Raw genomic sequence first — 17500 nt, 5'->3', positions numbered from 1 at the left:
CGCCTGTATGTATGTATCTGTGTGTCTATGTGTATACCATTGTTTTTCCCGCTTCGCCGCTTCACAAACCATGTTGGTGAGTTTATGTCTCCGTAAGTTACCAGTTCCGCGAAAATAACGATAAAAGAAGTTCGAGGCTTTTGAAAAAAAAATAAGCAGAGAAGTCGATTTCTTCGACTATAACTCTCCAAAGCGGTGCTGCAGCATGGCCGAAGGTTAATGACCGAAACAAACGATAAAAAAAGGTATACAGACACACGCACGTGCACACACACACCCACACACACACACAGACACACGCACATGTACAAACGCATATGCACCCATACACACACGGAAACACACACAAGCACACACGCATGTACACACGAAGGATATGGCTCCAGTTGATCTCGTACACGCAAACACACGAACCCACACATATACGCGCGCGTATATGCGTGCGAATATGTAAGGGTAAGACTATTTATATGTATACATACATGAAATATTGAACTATATATGCATCTAAGTGCACATGTATGTAGTTTAGTTGTACACTCATTTCCTTTTACGTTATACACACTATTTATTGATGTATATTTACAAGTGCTTGTATAGTCCTTATGTATGTGAATGAATGAATGAATGAATGAATGAATGTGTATATGCTTGTGGGTGTGCACGCATAAATAAATAAATAAGAATATATATATAGGCGTAGGAGTGCCTGTGTTGTAAGTAGCTTGCTTACGAACCACATGGTTCCGGGTTCAGTACCACTGAGTGGCACCTTGTGCAAGTGTCTTCTACTATAGCCTCGGGCTGACCAAAGCCTTCTGAGTGGATTTGGTAGACGGAAACAGAAAGAAGACCGTCGTATATATGTATATATATATATATATATATATATGTATGTATGTACGTGTGTATGTTTTTGTGTCTGTGTTTGTCACCCCAACATCGCTTGACAACCGATGCTGGTGTGTTTAGGTCCCCGTAACTTAGCGGTTCGGCAAAAGAGATTGATAGAATAAGTACTAGGCTAATAAAGAATAAGTCGTGGGGTCGATTTGCTCGACTAAAGGCGGTGCTCCAGCATGGCCACAGTCAAATTACTGAAACAAGTAAAAGAGAGAGTAAAATATACACACACACACACACACACACACACACACATATATATATATATATATATATATATATGTGTGTGTGTGTGTGTGTGTGTGTGTGTGTGTGTATGTATGTATGTATGTATATGTATGATGGCCGCCCACTCGTGACCGAGGAAGACCATTGCTGACCTTTAGAAACATTTTGTGCTCTAGGACTAACTTATATTTTGCATTTGCGTCTCCGTTGGTGGCTAATGAGCCCTGCGCTTGATAAGCTTTCACGACTACAAACAGTACTAGGCAAGCTTTCTCTCTATGTTACTTATTTGAACTATTGAACTGCATGTACACATGAATGCGTATGTATAAAGTTTATTGCCGTGCAAAAAATTAGGTTTATACATTATGCATATGTATTGATTAATAAGTATACGTTTTAAGTTTTTGTATATCAGTAGGTGCGTCTGTGTGTGTGTGTGTGTGTGTGTGTATATGTGGGTGTGTGTGGGTGTGTGTGTAGGTTTATGATACATCTTAGTTGATATCTAGACACAATTCACAAAGATACAGTTAACGAGTTTATGTTTTATTACAAACTGACACAAACACAAATGCGCACACACATTTGCACGTTTCATGAAATCATACGTATACGTGTATGTGTGCGCGCCTGTGAGCCTGTGTGTGTATGTGTGTATGTTTGCCTGAGTATCATGTGTAAATATGCGTAAATGCCTATGTACATGCTTGTGTGTGTGTGCGTGTATGTGTATATATATATATATATATATATATATATATATATATATACATAAATATATATAAATATTTATTTATTTATGTATATATGAATATATAAATATATATATACAAATATAAATATATACATATATATATATCTTTTTGCATGGATTTATATAATTATATATATACATATATACATACATACATATATATTCATACTATGCGTGTGTGTGTGTGTTGTGTGTGTGTGTGTGTGTGTGTGTGTGTGTGTGTGTGTGTGTGTGTGTGTGTGTGTGTGCGATATTAAACCGTTAATCCCTCACATCTTTTTCTCTGTTTTTTTTCTTGTTTTATTCTCATTACTTTCTCCTCTCAACCCTTTCTGTCGAGGAGCATAGGCTCGAAACGTCAAAGACTTTTCCATTCTTCCCGAGCGTCACACTAACACACCTGCTTGTTGTTCCCTCACCTGCTTTCGTTTCCTGTTTTCTGTAATATACATATGCATACATACATACATACATATATATATATATATATATATATATATATATATATATATATATATATATATATATATACATATATATACATACACACAAACATGCATACACACAAGTATAGATACAGGTATAGATATACGTGCGGCGCATGCGCTTTGCGTTTGGGTGGTGTGCGTATGTATGCATGTTTCTAGATATTTCTGCTTAATTTTTACGCGTATGATTATATGATATGCATATTATCTTCTAAAATAGGAATGGTGAATAAAATCATCGATTGCCAACATCACTGATCCTTCATCATCGTCATCGTCATCATCACCTCCGACATCGTCGTCTTCATCGTCATCGTCATCGTCATCATCACGTCCGTCGTCGTCATCGTCGTCATCGTCTTCGTCATCATCGAGATCTTCAAATCAACTTTGCCGCTGTCACCGTCGTCATAATCGTCAACCGAATTTATCAGCATCGTCGTCCTTTTCGTCGTCGTCATTATCATCATAATCGTCCTCACCACTACCACCGCCATCAATATCATCTCTACCACCACCATCATTATCATCATCATCACCACCACCGTCATCTTCATCATCATCGCCACCACCACCTTCATCATTCTTCATCATCATCTCTCGGAGGCGACGAAGTATTAAAAATTCATTCGCCATTACTATTTCTGTTGTAATGATTAAGTCTAATTTTGCCACAAGGATTGCCCTTTTGAAGGAAGGGACAACTTGATTATATCTTTCTCATTACTTCATTGTTTTTCTTTTTCTGTTTTTTTGTTTTTAAATTTTTTAATCGATATCCGAATGGGATGTAATGCAAAATTGAATTTCGGCGAGTTGTGATCTCTGAGTGTATAGAGTAACCAAAAGAATGCCCCGCTAAGCATTATTTTTGCCCAACACATTATCAGTTCTACCAGCTCGCCCTCTTATTTGTTGTCGTAATAACTGTACTTTTATCTTTTACTTGTATCAGTCAGCAGACTGTGGTCAAGCTGGGGCATCGCCCTGAAGAATTTTAGTCGAACGAATCGACCGCAGTACTTATTTATATCAATTAAGCCGGATCTTATTCTATCAGTTTTTCTCATTTTTGGCCGAACCGCTCTGTTACGGTGACGTAAACACACCACCAGCGATTGTCAAGTGGAGGTGGGGGTGCGACAGACACATACACACACACACACACACACACACACACACACACACACACACACACACACACAGATATATGTGTATAAATACGATGGTCTTTTTTCAGTTTGCCTTCTCTACTATATCCAATCACAAGGATGTGGTAGGCCTATAGTAAACGATATTTGCACGGAATGAGAGTGAACCCGGAACCATGTGGTTCGGAAGTAAACTACTCCTACGCATGTGACTAATATAAACTAACACTTCTATTCTGAATGTAGAGACAAGTGTAAGGTGACTGTATCAAAGCAGTAATTCAACTATGACTGTTGCCATATTTGTCCTATAATTAGAGCAACTAGTGTATAATAAAAGTAGCAATCCCGGAACTATGACTGGAGATACGGATGTACTTTAGCTGTTAGTAACAGCTTAACATGTATACAGAATCTAAAGCAGTGAGCTGGCAAAATCGTTAGTAAACCGGAAAAAATGCATAACAGCAGTTCGTCCGTCGTTACGTTCTGAGTTCGAATTCCGGTGTGGCTGCTTGTTCCTTCATCTTTTTCGAGTCGATAAAATAGAAACTGGTTGAGCAATGGGGTCGGTGTAAACGACTCAACCCTTTCCGAAATTGTTGGCCTTGAGCCAAAATTTGAAACCAACATGTCTATAAAATCTGATGTATTATAAATAGTAGTCGAGGCGCAATGGCCCAGTGGTTAGGGCAGCGGAATCGCGGTCATAGGATCACGGTTTCGATTCCCAGACCGGGCGTTGTGAGTGTTTATTGAGCGAAAACACCTAAAGCTCCACGCGGCTCCGGCAGGGGGTGGTGGCGAACCCTTGCTGTACTCTTTCACCACAACTTTCTCTCACTCTTTCTTCCTGTTTCTCTTGTACCTGTATTTCAAAGGGTCAGCCTTGTCACACTCTGTGTCACGCTGAATATCCCTGAGAACTACGTTAAGGGTACACGTGTCTGTGGAGTGCTCAGCCACTTGCATGTTAATTTCACGAGCAGGCTGTTCCGTTAATCGGATCAACTGGAACTCTCGACGTCGTAAGCTACCGAGTGCCAATAATTATAAATAGTAAACTATGATTATAGTAACCACTGTATTGTAGATTTCCTTATACCTTTGCAGAAACCCCTTTTCTATATCAGCAGCAACAGATATACTCTGAGTGTAGTAAGACCTCTCATAGTTACACTGTGACTGTAGTGTCATCTGTAGCTATGGCTAGAGAAATATCGGTAATCTAACTGTAAAATAGTCTGTGACAGAGTTACTATGACTGTATTAACAGATACGTTATGTCAATTGTGACGGCTGTCTTATGTCTACAGCTAAAGATGCCCTACGTCAGTAGCGACGGCTGTAATATGACTCTATTAACACTTGTACTGTGACACTAGAAACAGCTTTAATGTGAACTGTAGCAACAGAATTACTACAATTGACAGTGGTAATTAATATTTGTATTTGAAATCTCATCATATGAACCGACAGAGAAAATTTCTGTAATAATGATAATGATAATTATAATAATAATGGTTTCGAATATTGGAACAGGGCCAACGATTTGGCGGATGGTGTAAGTCGATTGCAAAGACCCAGTGTTTAGCTGATAGTTATTTTGTCGACCCCGAAAGGATGAAAGGTAAAGGCAACTTCGGTGAAATTTGAACTCCGAAAGTAAAGACTGACGAAACGCCGTTAAACATTGTGTCCGGCGCACTAACGATTCTGCCACCTCGCCGCCGTATTACTACTACTACTACTACTACTACTACTACTACTACTACTACTACTACTACTGCTGCTGCTACTGCTGCTGCTGCTACTACTACTACTACTACTACTACTACTACTACTACTACTAATAATAATAATAATAATAATAATAATATTAATAATAATAATAATAAAAATAATAATAATAATAATAATTATTATTATTATTATAATGACAATAATAATAATACGATAGTAATAGTAATAATAATAATAATAATAATAATAATAATAATAATAAATATTATTATTATTAATATTATTATTATTATAATTATAATAATAAGATAGTAATAGTAATAATAATAATAATAATAATAATAATAATAATAATAATAATAATAATAATAATAATAATAATCTTGGTCATCACCGCCATTATAATCATCACTATACTGTCTATAATCGTCTCCGTCGTCACTATCATCGCCATTGTCGCTTCTTTATTTCAACTTTCCTTTCTTTACTCACTTAAATAATAACTTCTAAATTTTGGACAGATTTGAGAGATTATGGGATGTGTTTGTGATATAGAGACAATAACAACAACCATAATAATCGTAGTCGCCATTACCATACAAGGTACCATCATGAATTCTTCCCATCTTCATCATCATCATCACCATCATCACCGTCGCCTTCATCATCATCATCATCATCATCATCATCATCATCATTACAACTACCACTTTGATCGTTATCATCACCACAATCGCTCACATCTTTATCATCTACATTAGAAGCAGAATCATCATCATCATCATCATCATCATCATCATCAGTATGATCAGCTTGACCACCATCAGCAACATAAACAACGCACCATCGCTATCATTATCGTCATCATCATTACAACCTCCTCCATCACCACCACAACCATACCACCATCATCATCATCATCATCATCATCCTGAACATCATGATCATCGTGATCATCATGAACATCATTCACCTTCTCCTCCCCCGCATCATCATCATCATCACCATCATCATCATTATCATCATCATTTTCATAATCACCATCATCATTATCATTGTTTACATCTTCATTGTTACCGTCATCCTCCTCATCAGCTTCATTGAAAATAATACCAACGTTGTCAATAATATCTTGATAATTTAGTTCAATATGTTGTTTTGTCAGATAAATTCGTTCGCTTTTTTTTTGCTTTTTTTGTGCTTTTTGACTTCTCGGCACACCGTTGTCATGTGATGTGCCTGAAAATTGCCAAAATTTATTCAAATTTCAAAAAACGAGGAAGAATAACGTTACAAAGAACAATACAATGGTACGATAAAAATATTTTAAGCTGGTCGTACTTAATTCAAATAATAATTGAAAGGAGCGAGGTTGGGGGAACGAACGAATTTATCTGCCAATCCCAATATTTTTTCTCGTGCTGAATTTGTAATTTGTTTTTATTGTTGATGTTATTATTGTTGTTGTAGAGGCAGTGATCGAGCTGGATACTTAGCACAACGGACAAAACGCTTAGCATCCGTCTTTACGTTCTCAGTTCAGTTTCCACCGAGGTTGCTTTTACTTTTTTCATACTTGCAGGGTCGATTAAATAAGTATCATTTGCACGCTCGGGTCGATGCAATCGACTAGCCCCTACCCTACCGCAAAATATGAAAGGCTCATTGATGTTGTAAAGGAAGCCATTAGACAGGACAATTAGCATACTGGATAAGATGCTTGGCGGCATTTCATACAGCTTTACGTTCTAAGTTCAAATTCCGACGAGGTCTTCTTTGCCTTTCATCCGTTCGGGGTTGATAAAAGAAGTACCAGTTGAGGACTGGAGTAGGTATAATTAACTAGAACCCCACCGACTACAGCAACGCACCGAAAATATTCAAGCCTTCCTTATATTAGAAAAGATTAATACTGTTCTCATCCTGCCGAGGTCGACTCTGCCTATCATCCTTTGAAGGCCAAAAAAATAAGTACCAACCAAGCACTGAGGTCGATGCAGTTGACTTACGCCCCTCCCCTCAAATTGGTGGCCTTGCGCCAAAATTTCAACACATTTTTATTATAGTCGTTATTGTTATTGCATTCCTTGTCGTCCGTCGACCCTGACGTTACTGTTGTTTTTTTTTGTTATTGTTATTGTTGTCGTTGTTGTTGTTAATTAGACCAAACATATGTTCGACAGCTATGACCAACTCGCCTATTTTTCTAATGTGTGACGTGAAATCATGGCCACAGTATTCTTTCTAAAGCTTCCTTCGATTTGAAAGAATGATGTGCTGTAATTCGAAACGGATTTGTCTGCTACTATTTCTAGCAGATCGACGGACCAACTAGAAGTTACCATTATTCTTTGGGAGGAAGGAGACAGGGAATGAAAAGACTGATGAAATATATGGTAGAAGAAAATGAAAGACCTGTGACATAAATTACTATGATGACGGTGATGACGATGACGATCATGGCGATGAATGACGAAGATGATTGTGATGGTACGGTTCTGGTCGTCGTTGTGTTGGTTGTGGTGGTGGTGGTTGCAGTGGTGGTTGCAGTGATGTTGGTGGTTATGTGGTACTACTGTTACCACATAACCACCAACACCACCGCTGGTACTACTGTTGGCTGTGGTAGTGTTGATGGTGGCAGTTGTGGTGTTCGTGATAATGATGGTGATGACGATGGTAATGATGGGTTTGTTGTTGTATACAAAATATGTGAACAGATGAATGACGTAGACCTCCTGATGCAAGAGTGCCCCAAGCTAGAACCAATGAAGGAACTCTTTAGGTCTGCGACCACCCAGCCCACAGGGGCATTCTTAGCGTAGTTACATTCATCCTGACTATTATTAGCAGTCATCCATCTCTCGTAAAGAATTAAGATAAATATTTACTACTACTACTACTACTACTACTGCTACTACTACTACTACTACTACAACATTAGGGTCTCAGTAAATTGGTGATAATATACAGAGTTAAATTTCTACGAATTATGGTAGGATTTCCGCCGGTCTCAACGCTGAGCATTCAGTCATTCGACCAAACACGTTAAATGAACGTGTGGCTGGCTGAGTATTCCACGCACTTTTGTATCCATAACGAAGTTCTGAGATTGAATCAGTGTGACAAAATGTACCAATTTCGGGCCTTTTCAATTACAGGCATAAATCAGAGAGAGAATGAGAGAGAGTGAGAGAATGAGAGAGAGAGAGAGAGAGAGAGAGAGAGAGAGAGACTGGGATAGACATAGAGAGAGAGAGAGAGGGAGAGGATGAGGAGAAGGAGAGAGAGAAAAATAGGGATTGAAGAATCGATTTCGGCGGTTTATATGACGAACCCTAAAAATAAAGACGATGGTGAGTACAGCGGGATTTGAACTCGCAAGGCCGACTCTAATACGGCACAAACATGTTAAACCAAGCACAATATATCCGGTCAAAATGGTGCCTTCCTACGGGTTATATTCAACCTCAGGTTTATACACAAAATGTGTATACTGCTGTAGTATTTCTGTTGGTTATTGATGTACAATGCGTTTGTCGTCGTTGATGTCAAGACCTTGTTTGAGCAGATCTATAGCAATAAGCTTTCCAGCTTTGACCATCCCTCCATACAAGTCCAATTATTTTAAAGACGCTATGAAACGATTCGAAAGAATTCGGCTGTTATTTTTAGCAAACCATTGCGTCTACATATGTATTGGTTTCCTAGAGTAGAGGTGGAGATGTTGTCAGAAGCGATAGTCGTGCGAAGGCGGTGAGATGGCAGAATCGTTGCCGCGCCGGGCAAAATGCTTAGCGACGTTGCTTTCGACCTTACGCTCTGAGTTCAAATGCTGTCAGGGTCAACTTTGCTTCGACCCTTTCGGGTTAAGCACTGGGATCGATGAAATCGGCTTGCATTAATCCGAAATTGTTGGCCTTGTGGCAAAATTTGAACCCGATATCAAGAATGTGTGGTGAGGGTGATGGTGGTGGACGTAGTAGAAGGAAGTGGAGGACGGAAGGAGTAGGAGGAGGTGCTAATAAATGTGACAGTGAATGTCGCTGGGAAGGAGCATATAAGATTGAAGTTAGTTGATGATGATGATGGTGATGTTGTTGCTTTTCAACTCAACGTAACATCGCTGACTGTGCAAATATATGAGAAAGAGTGTTGCCGTCGTGACCAACCCGAGTTTTACCATATGGGCACTACCCAATACCATATAATCAAATCCTTCTTTTTTTCAAACGAATGTTTGTAAGTTCAGGATTTACTAAAGGTTTGGCTGCTGCTTCTAGCAAATTGCTGAAGTCCTTGTTGCTACTTGTAATATTAGCTATGATCGGGAGAAACGAAAAAGAGGGTGGAAGAAAGACGTTGGTGCAGATATCGTACCAGTTGTTATCGCTGTTGCTGCTGCTGCTGCTGCTGCTGCTGATGATGATGATGATGATGATGATGATGATCATCGTCATCATCATCATCATCCTCATGAAGAGTTGTCAACAGGATATTTTCATTATGCACTTACACCCATATACACACAGACACACACTTATGCATATAGGTACACACGCGAACATGTGTGTATATGTATGCATTTATATATATATATATATATATATATATATATATATATATATATATATATATATATATATATATGTATATATGTATATATATGTGTGTGTGTGTATATATATATATATATATATATATATATATATATATATATATCGATGTATCTGTATCTATCTATCTATCTATCTATCTATCTATCTATCTATCTATCTATCTATCTATATATATATATATATATATATATATATATATATATATATATATATATATATATATATATATAATTGATGATTGATCGCTAGCCACTAAATCTTTTTATTTTCTCTCTCTCTGCTTATTTCTGTGTTCCTTTCTGTTGAAGAGCGTAGGCTCGAAACGTGAAAGACTTTCTCCCTTCCCGAGCGTTTAACTAATACCTCTCTTTGTTGTTTACACACCCGTCTTCGTCTTTTGTTTTGGTTTTTTCTTTTGTAAATTCCAACTATATGTAGGTATGTATGCATTTAGTATCATGGACAGATACGTATTCAACTACTTCTTTATTTCTTTAATCCACTGGAACCCGTGGAAGATTTTATCTTTTAGTTATTTCAGTTATTAGTTTGCGGCCATGCTGAAACACGACTTTGAATTCAAACAAACCGACTCCAGTATCTACATTTTGCTTGTCATGTACTTATTCTATCGATTCATTAGCTGAACCGCTAATTTACAGAGATGTAAGCAAAGCACTGATGGTTGTCAAGCAGTAACGAATAGGGGAACAAACAGAAGCACAAACACATAGGTGCAAGCGTGACAGCATGTAAGAAGTCTCCTTCCCAATCACATGGTTCTGGGTTCGGTCCTACAGCGTGACATCCTGGGCAAATGTTCGGGCAAAATGCTTAGCGACATTTCGTCAGTCTCTACGTTCTGAGTTCAAATTCTGCCAAGGTCGGCTTTGTATTTCATCGTTTCAGGGGTCGATTAAATATTTATTAGATGAGAAGTGTTGTCTGTATTATCGATTTAAAGGGCCCCCTCGAAATTGATATGGTTGTGCCAAATTTTGAAAATAGTATAAAATAAAGGTTAAAATACGAAATTGGAAAGAATCCCGAAATATTTTTGCAAGCAAATTTCTTTCTGTAACGTCTGTGAATTGCAAAATTTTATTTAATGTTCTTGGAGACTCGAAAAGGAATTCCAGTTCTAATCGGAATCTCGGTGACCTTTTGAAGTTGAATTTCTAAATGTCGTTTCTTTCCATTAATCGCTCTCTCTTTCTTCCTTGTAATCTCCCCCTGTCCCTCAATCACCCTCCTCTCACTCCCTCTCAATCTCCCTCCCCTCACTCTCTCTCAATCTTCTTCCGTCTCTCTATTCCTAACTCATCCACCTCCTCGTTCTCTCTCTTAATCTCTCTATCTCTCATTCTTTCTCTCTCGTGCTTTCTAAGACTGCTATTTTTTTTGCATCGGAACAAATAGCACCATGAAGTATTTCTATAATCTTCATAACAATACAAAGCTTATACGAGAGAATATGGGCAAGATACACCATAGTTCGTAGCCATCTGGCTTATTGCTTATTAACGCATTGCCAGTCCTAGATGTGTGTGTGTATAAATTAAATACACACACACACACACATATATATATGTATATATATATATATATATATATATATATATATATATATATATATATATATATATATATATATATATATATATATATATATATATACATGCATATATATATATATATATATATATATATATATATATATATATATATATATATATATATATATATACAGGGTGCGGTGAATAGACTTTTGTCTGAATTACGGAAAAATGAAAATAACACTGACATCTCATTTTAACAGATATATTTACCAAAATTACATAAAAATATCTTAAAATACTAGATAGTAAATTTATTCAATAAAATCGTCATTGGCTTCAACCACGGCCTCCAGATGACTTCGGAATCTCCTGCAGCTCTCCTGGGCCGTCTGCTTGTTTAACTTGATGAATGCTGCCATAATGCTTGCTTTTAGTTCATGGTGATTACACATCAAGATAAACAGTGCATGACCTTGCATGTGGGGGCCGAGTTAGAATTTTGTTCAGATTTAGTTGAGTAGCCCATCCTGCTCGAAAGGTTGTTAAATAAAGGTTGTTTAAGGATTTTGAACGAAATACCTACGTTTCCGGAGCTAAATTTATCCAAACCCCAAAGAATTCCTCTCAACACAAGGCTATGGTGCTCCCCACTACTTCTGCTCGTGGTCAGCGATGCACATGACGCCTGCTGGTTAAAGTCAAACAGTTGATAAGGAAATCTGAGGTATTGAGCAGAATATTTGGTGTAGCCCATCTTTTATACCAAAACAAAACAATGTACATGATAACACATCGTCATCATCATCATCATCATTATTATTATTATTATTATTATTATTATTATTATTATTATTATTATTATTATTATCATCATCATCATTATTATTATTATTACTGTAGTAGTAGTAGTAGTAGTAGTAGTAGTAGTAGTAGTAGTAGTAGTAGTAGTGTTTTTAATGTTCATATGAAAAAGGAGGAGGGGGTGAAAGAAGAAAATGAACAGCAACAGCAACACCGACAACAACAACAGCAGCAGCAACAACAGTCTGCGATATAGTAGTTTAGTTGATATGCATATGGAAAATTGAATTAGCATTTGAAAATATTCATTAGACAATGATGATAATGATGGTGAAGCTGTTGCTAACGATTACGAGTTTATACTTAAAGACACGAATAAAAACTCATTCCAGTCGTGTTATTCTATTTTCTTCAATACTTGCCAAATTGAAACCAATAAAACCCAAGGGAAATATTGAGATAATTCACCTTCATTTTCAGTAGGGATAAGTAACTAGATTATGGTCTTTTCATATAGGAAAATATAGCCGTACTATTTTGCTAGACATTCGCGTTGAATGTCGTTGTTTGATCGTCTGTTGATGGAGCTGAGATGATTCTGGATAGGAAACTTCAAGAGAAGGTGTGAAATCCGGAAATAACATTCACGCACACACACACACGCACACACGCACACACACACACACACACACACACACACACACACACATATATATGTATACCTACATACATACATATATAATAACTTCCACTTAAACAGGAAGTTGTTATTTTTGTGGTAGTGATAGTACTATTTCCGGTTTATTTTCAGACATTTGGTTTTGGTTCTAAATATTCTTTTACCAGTGTTTATCATATGTAATGTTGGCTATTTTCGGTCTAATTTAGTATTTAGAATTCTTATAAAGTATTCTTTCGTAGTTATACATTTTCATCGTCTATTTTGTAAAATGGCAATATTTTAACATTTCCATTTGGATAGATTTCTAGATGTTCACTGCATGGTATATTCCTAAGAGAGGAATCCCAAATTTGTTATTTATGCACATTTACACGGCTTGTCAGTTTCTTTCCCGTCTCCCCAATGTAGTTTTCATTGCATTGTGGGCATGTGATGCAGTAGTTGAGGTCTTTTGTCTTGCGATTCATCTTTTCATTCACGCTTAATTCCTTCTCATTCTTCAGTCTTTTGGTTGTCCCTTGCTCAATTAAATCACATGTCCCACAACGGATATCTCCTCAGTTAGTGACTTGCATCGTTTCTTTTTAAAATGTGAATATCGCCTTTGTTAAGAGTCTCTTGAGGTTAGGTGGTTGTCTTCGACTGTTGATAATCTATGATTTTTAAAATTATCCGTTGGATATTTGGTGATTGATGTAGAATTGGGAGGTATCGTTTGGCTGAGTGCAGCTTGTTGTTCATTCTAGGACTGTAAGCAATTGTATTTGTATTTTTATTTTCATACCTAGCCTGTTTCTCCGTAAGGTAGATATCGGGATTTCCTTTGCTTTTCTTATGGCATGTTGAACTAACTTGTTGGGATATTGTTGTTTCTGAAGGAATATATTAAGTTTTGCCAGTCGTTTCTCTCGTTTCTCTCGTCTAACCATATCTGTGACTATTTAGCATATGCCTCTTGCTATATTAAATGGTTTGTTCCTTATTGTATGGGAAAGGTGGCAAGATCTAAAATCTAAATATTGGTGTGTGTCTGTGTCCTTGTTGTAGTGGTTTCATTTTCTTTAATTAACAGGATGTCCCGAATGGAGAGTTCTTTTGCATTCATTTCTATAGTGAATTGTATTGAGACATATATGGATCTATGTATATATGTACCTACATACATACATAGGTACATATATATACATACATACATACATACATACATACATACATACATATATATATATATATATATATATATATATATATATATATATATATATATATATATATATATATATATATATATATATATATATATATATATATGTGTAAGTCCCAGGAATAAAGGTATAGGAAGAGAATTAGCTTCAAGCAATCCGTAGTAAATATACAAAAACAACTTTCAGGGACAATAATGGTTTATTTACATTAATTACATTATTTACATTATTTACATTATTTACATTCAACAGATATTTGTCCTCATCTTGTTTGTTGTTAACACACCGTTTCGGCTGATATACCCTCCAGCCTTCTTCAGGTGTCTTGGGGAAATTTTGAACCTGGGTTGTCATTTCTAAGGTATTTTTCGATACCTTACACAAATACGCACGCCCCACCGCCCGCCATATATGTGTGTGTCTGTGTGTGTGTGAGTGTGTGTGCGTACGTGCATGTGTGTTTACATAGTATGTGTATGTGTCCCAGTTCCTTCAGGCCTCAAACTTGAGATAAATTTGCTCTTATGAGTGACTAGTTATATGGGTATGCGCATTTGTGTGTGTGTGATTGCGTATGAGTGTGTGTGAGAAAGAGAGAAAGGGAAAGAGAGAGAAAGAGAGAGAGAGAGAGAGAGAGAGAGAGAGAGAGAGAGAGAAAGAGAGAGAGCTTGTGTTTGAACCTCTGGTAAGTGCTAGGTACACGCTCATCGATATTTCTCATGTTTTCTATTTGAAGTGAAGTGACGTAATGAGACCCGCATGAATAACGACAGAGGTGGAGTGGCGTGCGGGGTTAGAACTGATGAAACGTTTGACGGTGGAGATGAGACCATAGTGAAGGTGTAAAGATATAAAGAAATTCATACATTGACGGTGAAGATCGTCGCGGCGGTGGTGGTGGTGATGGTGGTTGTGATTGTGTTGGGTGACATTTTGCACACACACACACACACATATCTTTTAGTTGTTTCAATTATTAAACTGCGGCCATGCAGGGAAACTGCCTTGACGGAACTTAGTGGAACTATTCGATCGCAAAAACTTATTTACTTTTGAAGCCTTGTACTTACGGAAGCGGTTCCTCTTGCCGAAATGCTATATGACAGGGAGCTACGCGCAGGCGTGGCTGTGTAGTAAGGGGCTTACTTTCCAACCACATGGTTCCAGATTTAGTTCCAATATGCAGGACCTTGGGCAAGCGTCTTCTACTATAGCCTCGGGCCGACAGGAGCCTTGGGAGTGGATTTGGTAGAGGGAAACTGAAAGAAGTTCGTCGTATATATTTATGTATACATATTCGTATGCATATATGCGTGTATATGTGTGTGTGTGTTTGTGTGTATGTTTGTGTGTCTGTGGGTGTATCTATGTGTGTGTGTGCGTCAAAAACATTTCGATAGAATAAGTACCAGACTTTAAAAAAATAAAGTACTCAAGTCGATTCATTCGACTAAAATTGTTCAAGGCGGTGCTGCAGTATGGCCGCAGTCAAATGACAGAAAGAAATGAAAGAGAAAAGATACGAACACTGGTTGTCAGTCGGTTGGGTGGGGTGGGGAACAAACACAAAGACACACCGACACACAGACAAGCATACTTAGAAACATCTATCTTTTTCTCTGTCTCTTCATCTCTATCCCTCCCTCCCTCCCTCCCTCCCTCACTCCCTCACTCACTCACTCGCTCTCTATCTATCTATCTATCTATCTATCTATCTATCTATCTATCTATCTATTACGTATCTATCTATCTATTTATCTATCTATTTATCTATCTATCTATCTATCTATCTATCTATCTATCTATCTATCTATCTATCTATCTATCTATCTATTTATCTATCTATCTATCTATCTATCTATCTATCTATCTATCTATTACGTATCTATCTATCTATTTATCTATCTATTTATCTATCTATCTATCTATTTATCTATCTATCTATCTATATCTCTGTCTGTCTGTGTGTTTATCTATCAATCTATCTATGTATCTATCTATAGTTTGTACATCATAATTTGGTTTATGTGAATATACGTGTCTGTGTATATATGTAAGTCTATTCATATCCTTCACCTTTCATCCTATGCTACTGCAGCCATGCTAGAGCACTACCTTTAAGGGTATAGCCGGACAAATAATTTCTGCAGTCTGCTACGTATTTTACCCGTTTTTTATTTGAACCGCTATTTTGCGGGAACGTTAAACAAACTGACAAGGTTTCCCAAGATTTGTGGGTGAGAAACACAAAGACGCTCACATATATATATATTTCTATATTGGTCGGCTTCCACAAAGTTTCCATCACCCAAATTCCCTTTCCAGGCATTGGTCGGTTCGAGCCCATATTTGAAGACCGTAGCGCAAGGTACCGCGAAGTGGGAGTGAAACTAAAACTAAAACTCCAGGTTGTAAGGCGAGCTTCTTCACCATAATCAGCACTTCGTTGCTTGAGACGACAAGGGTTCCAGTTGATCTGAACAGCAGAACAGCATGATTGTGAAATTAACGTGTAAGTGGCTGAGTACTCCACAGACACGTGTACCTTTAATGTAGTCGTCAGGAAGATTCAGCTTGAGGGAGAATTTGACAAAGCCGGCCCTTTGAAATACAGATACAGCTCATTTTTGCCAGCTTAGTGGACTGGATCAATGTGACATAAAGTGTCTTGACCGAGGCGACAACGCGCTGCCAGGAATTGAAATCGGAGTCCTACGATTGTGAACTGAATAACCTAACCACTAAGCAACGTGCCTCTTCATACGTATACAGAGGGAGGTAGAAAAGTGTAAGCGAGAACGTGTCGCTGTAGAACAGTGGAGTACATAGAGATCTTGAAGAAAGATAAAACAAACGTCAGAAAGTGGTTGCAGGTGGATGCTGCTGAGTAGACGGAGAAGGATTTGGCCAAGGTTGGCTAAAATAAATAAGTAGGGAATCAACAAGGAAGAAGAGACCAGGCACTCTTCAGTGAATGTCCGGTATGGTCCATCAGCACGTGCATGAATAATGGAGCTTGTGCTGTCGACATATATTGAATACATTGCAGTGGATATGAAAGGTTAGGGTGTGATATGTGTCTAAAGGTGTGCGTGTGCGTCTGTATGTGTATTTGTGCGCGCGCACATGTGTGTATCTTTGTATACGTGCGGTGGGGCGGGAATTGTATTGGTTTCTCCAGGAGGAACCCGGATGGCTGAGAGAGGATTGCTTCGGCTGAAGGATTGGTTACACAGTTAGGATATAGCGGAAAAGTAAACCTTTTAGCGTAAGAGTTAGTCAAGGATGTTGATAAAAGATAATGAGGAGCTAGATTTGGAAGATATGGATAAGGAGGAAGAAGGAAAAGTAACAGATGCAATAA

General features: G+C 37.6%; 1 protein-coding gene across 2 annotated transcripts in view; it reads left to right on the top strand.

The window, feature by feature from the left end:
• The window catches only part of LOC106870537 (neuropeptide prohormone-4-like), a 180595-nt gene that overhangs the window by 111532 nt on the left and 51563 nt on the right, over nucleotides 1-17500 (top strand). The window lies entirely within an intron of this gene.

Source organism: Octopus bimaculoides, chromosome 24, assembly GCF_046866305.1.
Source record: "Octopus bimaculoides isolate indiv1 chromosome 24, ASM4686630v1, whole genome shotgun sequence".
In the NCBI taxonomy this organism is placed as follows: domain Eukaryota; kingdom Metazoa; phylum Mollusca; class Cephalopoda; order Octopoda; family Octopodidae; genus Octopus; species Octopus bimaculoides.
The sequence above is the reverse complement of the archived record's forward strand: the minus strand, read 5'-3'. Positions and strand labels throughout refer to the sequence as shown.